The sequence below is a fragment of the Dendroctonus ponderosae genome, unplaced genomic scaffold (genome assembly GCF_020466585.1).
Source record: "Dendroctonus ponderosae isolate FM_Combo_2020 unplaced genomic scaffold, Dpon_F_20191213v2 Dpon_F_20191213_5, whole genome shotgun sequence".
NCBI classification, from domain to species: domain Eukaryota; kingdom Metazoa; phylum Arthropoda; class Insecta; order Coleoptera; family Curculionidae; genus Dendroctonus; species Dendroctonus ponderosae.
In genome coordinates, this window is record NW_026018715.1 from 14,757,776 (window position 1) to 14,764,807 (window position 7,032).

The 7,032-nt window shown below is 40.3% G+C and overlaps 1 protein-coding gene across 1 annotated transcript in view; it reads left to right on the forward strand.

The window, feature by feature from the left end:
- Positions 1 to 365: 365 nt before the first annotated feature.
- Positions 366 to 7,032, forward strand: part of LOC109542086 (equilibrative nucleoside transporter 1) — a 42,772-nt gene continuing 36,105 nt past the window's right edge. Inside the window, exon 1 of the mRNA XM_019911144.2 lies at positions 366 to 490. The gene's annotated coding sequence lies outside the window, so the exon portion shown is untranslated. The remainder of the gene's footprint in view (positions 491 to 7,032) is intronic.

Below are 7,032 nucleotides of genomic sequence, written 5' to 3' on the forward strand. Positions count from 1 at the left end.
AGAAATAAATGGCCTTTTTAGAAAGTGAACCATGGATAAGAAAATGTTGGCAGTTTTCTCAAAAAATGCTCGAATTCAAGAAGTTTTTGAGTTGCAAAATACACTTGAACATGACGCTGCTTTTTTCGAAGTTTCTCAAGAACCAATCGAGCCAGAGAATTCGTTTTGGCATCGTTGGATAGAGAATTGAATGGGGGGGTCATGACCCCCATGACCCCCCCTAAATCCGCCCTTGTAAGTAACGTTCCCGATGAGAGATTCCCGGAAGAGTCCCTAATATTCCCGTTCCTACACCACTGTCCATGGGTTATTTACCCTATGCCAGGAATAGACTGATTTCCCGTGCGCGCTCAGATGGATTGCGCCTCGCTTTTTCGTGTTTCAGTCCGCAATATGGCTGGTTAGGTACTGGTTGGCGACGATCGTCGGTCGAAATTGGTAAGAACCACGTGCTAGTGAGACAGTGCATTGGGAGGTTGGAACGGCATAGGTAAGTGGTTTTATCGCCAACTTTTCGCTGGCTTTACAAGGCATAGTTATTGGCATTCTTCCTTGGGTGTCTTTGGCTGAAAGCTGGCACTTGTCCGGCCAGAGGCGCGGTTTTTCTAAGATGCGCCAAAGGGCTTTATTCGCTTTCGGTGCATAGACGTTATTCTTGCTTGATGGCCTTTCCATTCATAACGAGCCGATCTGCGGAATGGGGCCAGATTTGCACGTGCTTTGCCTGCATTTGCATTTTAAATGCAAATTGCTGCTCATTATCTTTATTACCGATGTTCTAGTTGGTCAAGTCGGTTGCAACAACACGGAAAAATACCTTCTCAATTACCAGATTTAGTTAAATCAGTGGATTTATTATGCCTTATTTGCATTCTGCTTGTTTGGAGAATAAAATCCCATTCAACTGCGTTTAAAATTGTCATTTTTCAATGATGGAATGGAATTTGGCTGTTCAAATCGCTCACCCGTTTTCCCGTGGTGTCCAACCATTGCTTGACTACACCAAAAGCACTTTAATGTGATTTAAGCTCGGAAATTAAATAAGTAAGAACCATCTAAATGGAGTAGGTCGAATTCTTGACACCTGCTGTCAGAGTATTGTTCATTTTTTTCTGAAATTGACGTAATCGCTCAGTGTCTGCTTCACCGTTTACCCGTATGTATAACGGAGATGGCTGAAATAATTTGGGTGGAGTTGGACGTGCTCCCGACTTTCTCCGTCAGTTTTAGACAAGTGGCTCTGTTAAAAAGTGAAGAATTTTTATCTTGAAAAACCAGCTAACTAAGCTTGGAAATTTTCTTCAAATTTCTAACTGGTTGGTTGAGGTTTTTGGCACCTTTCGGGAAATTATTTGCAAAAAAGACGCAAAAAACTGGCTTTCACACCCCAAATCCCTAGACCTTGATCTTGAAATTTCCAAGCTCATAAACTTGCGGTGATGCAGACTAATACTTGAGGAATTTTCAATATAATATCGCTATTTCCTCTAAGATTCAGGAGGGTGGCGAAAGCCTTGACAAGCTAAAGTTATCGAAATAGTGAAACGAATCAGTTACATACAAACCTGTAAGAAATCGTGTTATTTGGAGCGATTGCTAGCGAAATTCGACGTTTTTACCATGCTTGAGCAACTGAAGTCTTTGGGGGGTTTTATTCTGCTGATCAGTCCTAACGAATGGAAGAATTTCGGGTTATTGAGCCGTTCAGAGGGGGTCGCCCAAAGCAAACACGCTCTGAATAAGGAATTTTAAAAAAACATTTAAAAGAGCAATTCAGCATTCCAGAGAGGAAGCTTCAGTTTAATCGTGGCGTGCATTTGGTTTTATTCCAGCAAGTCGTTTCTTCATAATTAATTGTTGAAGTTTGCCATTTTTAAGCGCGGTGTTTCGTTTTTGCACCATGCTCTTCTGAAGTACATTTCTAACGACCTATTTATGGTGCCGCAACGTGGCCATTATCAGTCGATAGGGGAAACTTCTGTTTACTCGTGGTGTGCATTTGGTTCAATTGGAGCAAGTGGATCCTTCAGAAATAATTGTGGAAGTTTGCATTTTTTTGCGCGGTGTTTTGCATTTGCGCCATGCTCTTCTGGAGTCCCTTTCTAAGGTACCGTTTAAAGCACCGAAATGCTGACTTCAGCAGTCCAGAGAGGAAGCTTCAGTTTAATCGTGTTGTGAATTTGGTTCCATTCGAGCAAGTGGTTTCTTCGTAATTAATTGTTGAATTTTGCCATTTTTAGACGCGGTGTTTCGTTATTGCACCATGCACTTCTGAAGTACATTTCGAAGGATCTATTTGTGGTACTGCAATGTGGCTATTAGCAGTCGATAGAAAAAACTTCAGTTCACTAATGGTGTTAATTTGGTTCCATTCGAGCAAGTGAATCCTTCAGAATTAATTGTGAAAGTTTGCAGTTTTTTGCGCGGTGTTTTGCATTTGCGCCATGCTCTTCTGGAGCCCCTTTCTAAGGAACCATTTAAGGCACCGAAATGCGGCCTTCAGCATTCCAGAGACGAAACTTCAGGTTACTTGTGGTGTGCATTTGGTTCCATTCGAGCAAGTGGTTTCTTCATAATTAATTGTTGAAGTTTGCCATGTTTAGGCGCGGTGTTTCGTTTTTGCACCATGCAAATTTCCAATTGAACTGGAATCTTCACTTGTCTCTAATACTATTCATTCAACCTTGGCGTACAATTATTTTTCCAGACTTTGCCTCATTTGAATCCGCTATTTTATGCAGTGAAGGTATCAAGTTGGAACGTAGCAACGCATACGAATCTTGCCTCGGCCATAGACTCCAATGTGTGAGAGTGAGACAGAACGATGCCGGCCACGTTCCCGGATTGGGAAAATTAGTTTAGTTTTTTCCTCCAAACCGAACACGCGTCTGAGGATGCCTCTAATATGTACCAGAAAAACGTCAGCACTAAATTCCTATAGTCGACGGCCTAAATAGCCCGAAAATGGACTTGAAAAACAACCTTTTTAAGACACTATTGTATGCGGCTTGTTACGCATACAAAGCTAATTGACGATCCCATGTCTAATTTTAACAAATTAGCGGTGGAAGGTGAGTGGGAGTTCGTTTTGTTCGACTGATTCGGTTTCGCATTGAAATCTCTATTTTATCTCCCGAAAGGCAGCAAAATTCATACGCTACTCATCAACTCCATAAGTTATTTATCGCGGCGTCCCAATGACCTAAATCGACGAAATAATCAATCAATATTGCCGTTATATTGGTAGAAACATGCAGCCGGAATTTCTCCTATCGTTAAGGTTTTTCTGGCTGTTTGCTAGAAGTCTGATGTTGAAAAGCAAGCCTCTCTATGGTAAAAGTCCCCACAATGTCACGCCTGTTGGGCTCTCGATTGTTTGAAAGTTGAAACCTATAAAGCTTAAAGAAACGCTCTTTTAAAGATCATTGAACTGGACAAAGCCTATTTTGTTGCGACGTAAACCGACCAGCCAAGCTGGGAAAGGGAGGGGTAAATTGACTCAATTTATTTTGCGGCATTCAAGAAAACTACCAGGTAGAACCGGAAAAAGACATCAATTAACATCGTCAAACAGAAGTGCTTATCATCGGCTTAAACGCCGTTCTAATGCTCTGGCATTTTGAGCACTTTAGATAAGTAGAGGCCACAGGCCACAAGGAATTGAGGCGATTGCCTAAAAATGCTTACGAGAAAAAACATCCTCCCTGGGTAGATAACGTGGGGTTTTTACGAGCTTTGATGCACCACGCTCTGCATTTTTGAGCGAGACGCTCGGTTACTCTCCCTTTTTATTTGCGCTGTATACACATTTTAAGAATACCGCAGTTTAACGCATAAAACAGACAAAAATTCAGTCAGTTTGAATGCACTTGAAGGTAAGATTGGCCTGAAAACTGTTGATAAGTCGGTTCGGAAAAGTGGATTATCAATAAGCAAACCGTTAGTTTAATAAGTTGGGAAACTTATTGGTTAAATATTTGCCCGAGGAATGGATAAAATTGTGAAGCTCGGCTATCACCAGAATTCGTCGTCAAGCACAGTTCTTTAATCTTGTTTGCTCGCTATTAATATTCCAGGACTGTCGACTGTTTTTCAGTCCTCTGCAGCCGGCCTGTCTGGGCTAAACAAGCTATTTAACATAGAAATTCCCCTTTAAATCCACACCTGGAAGTCTAAATGCCCTGCATTGGGCAGATGCCTGAGGAACACTTTTATGATGGTAATGAGCACAACTATGTGCAATCCAGCAGGTGCCAGAATATTTTAAAACCCATCCATGGTTCAATTTGCCACTCATGTTGGAAGGACGCCCTTTAGGCCACATGTGCCCTTTTTGAGCCCTTTGTCTAACTACAACTAAGCACCTACTCAAGCTGATTTTTCGTTAGAGGCTGCAATAAACCTTCCCTTCGCTTTCTCCCCTATTTCGCGCTATTGAGCCTGTTTGGTGGCATTTTTATGAAATACTCTGTACTCAACACTTTGCGCGCAATTCCGGAATTTTATTTTTTAGTTGTTCGATCCCCAACCGAAATTGACCCTGTTTGTCTCAGAACGAACATTTCGTGATGTTTCAATGTGCAACTTGTTGACTAAAACAACGTGACGCAAATAGTAAATTATGTCCCATCGTTGCGTTATTAACAATAACAAGCCGAATAACCAAAATACTCGTCTGTTCCTGTGACGGGGTAAATATTTATCAAAATATCACACATTTATTGAATGTTTTCTCTCCACTAAAGTTTGGAAATTAAAATATTTACATCCTGACAACATTGTAAATTTCCTGACCCATATCCTGGATCAAGTGCGATCGTTCCAGAATTGACGTCATTAACTGCAGCTATAAACTGATAAAACTTTGATACAAGTTGCAACTGGTTTTACCACAGCAATGTTTTCCCGCAACTGCAGGCCCACGCTCAAAAATTCCCAACTTCTACTCTGGAGCGTGTAGCAACTTGAATTTTTCACAGTTTATAGAGAAAAGGTGAACCTAAGGAGCCTCAATATTTCATTCAAATGGTGTTAAACGCTGATTTTTGCGCACTCTGTGAAGGTTGGACCAAACATGAGCGATTTTACGCAAGTGCACTGTCCCCAATAAAACTCCCTAACTTCCAATCTAGATCATGTAGCGCCTTGGAATTTTCTCAGCTTATAGAAAAAGGTTGAGTCTAAAGGCCCCCAATATTTTATTGAAATTGTGCGAAACGCTGATTTTTGCGCACTCTGTAAATGTAGCACTAAAACTTCACACTTTCCAATCAAAATTTGTCTCTTCTAGTTTGCATTATGTCGCTACTTGGTTTTTTCATAGTCTATAGAAGAGACTGGATTCTGTAAATTCTCAATATTTCATTCGAATCGTATAAAATCCTGATTGTTGGCCCAAAAATTAACGTTTTCACGCAACCACATGTTCCCGAATAAAAATTCCCAACTTCTCATCTGGACCATGTAGCACTTTAAAATTTTTATATCCCCTAGACGAGACCAAAATCTATAAACCGTCAACATTTTATTTGTATCGCATGAAATACCTATTTTTGCGCCGTTGGCAAATGTTGATTAAAAAAATAACGTTTGCGCGCCACTGCAGCCCGTCGAAAAAAAATTCCCAACTTCTAATCTAGAGCACGCAAGAACTTGAATTTTTCACAATCGATGGGCGAGACCCGAATCCACAAACTCTCAAAATTTCAGTCGAATCGCATAAATTGCTGATTTGTGCGCCCTTCGTAAATGTTGATCCAAGAGTGAACATTTTCACGCAACAGCAGGCCCTGGAATAAAAATTCCCCACTTCTAATCTAGAGCCCGTAAGAACTTGAATTTTTCACAATCGATGGGCGAGACCCGAATCTATAAACCCTCAAAATTTCAGTCAAATCGCATAAATTGCTGATTTGTGCGCTTTTCGTAAATGTTGGTCCAAGAGTGAACATTTTCACGCAACAGCAGGCCCTGGAATAAAAATTCCCCACTTCTAATCTAGAGCACGTAAGAACTTGAATTTTTCACTATCGATGAGCCAGACCAGAATCTACAAACTCTCAAAATTTCAGTCGAATCGCATAAATTGCTGATTTGTGCACCCTTCGTAAATGATGGTCCAAGAGTGAACATTTTCCAGCAACAGCAGGCCCTGGAATAAAAATTTCCAACTTCTAATCTAGAGCATGCAGCAACTTGAAATTTTATCCGTCAATAGGCGAGATTCGAGTCTCAAAACCGTTAACATTTCATTCAAGTTGCTTTCAAATTCAAATTTTTGCGCTCCTCTACACAAGAAGTTACAAATTGTTATTAGCGAGCCTACAGCTGGTGGAACATATTAATTTTTAGACCAATATTTCAATTGCGTGTAAAAATCAGCAATTGATGCGATTTGAATAAATTAGTGAGGGTCTTTAGCTCCAAGTATCTCCTATAGACTGAGAAAATTTCAAGTTCCTCCATGATCCGATTTAGAAGTTACAGATTTTTATTAGCGAGCCTGCAGCTGGGGGAACACATTCATTTTTAGACCAGTATTTCAATTGCGCACAAAAATCAGCAATTGATGCGATTTTAATACGTTATTAGGGGTCTGTAGATTCAAGTATTTTCTATAGACCCTGAAAATTTCAAGTTGGTTCCTGCACTAGACGAGAAGTTAAGAAGCTTGATACGATGAATCACAGTTGGGTTAAATCGCTCATTTGTAACCCAATATTTGCAGACGGCGCAAAAATCACCATTTGTGGCGCTTTCAATTAAATACTGAAGGATTTTAGAGTCAAGTATCTCCTAATAGCTTGACAAAAATTCAAGTTGCTACATGCACTAGAGGGGAAGTTACAAATTTTTATTAGCGAGCCTACAGCTAGGGGAACACATTCATTTTTAGACCAGTATTTCAATTGCGCGCAAAAATCAGCAATTGATGCGATTTTAATACGTTATTAGGGGTCTGTAGATTCAAGTATTTTCTATAGACCCTGAAAATTTCAAGTTGGTTCCTGCACTAGACGAGAAGTTAAGAAG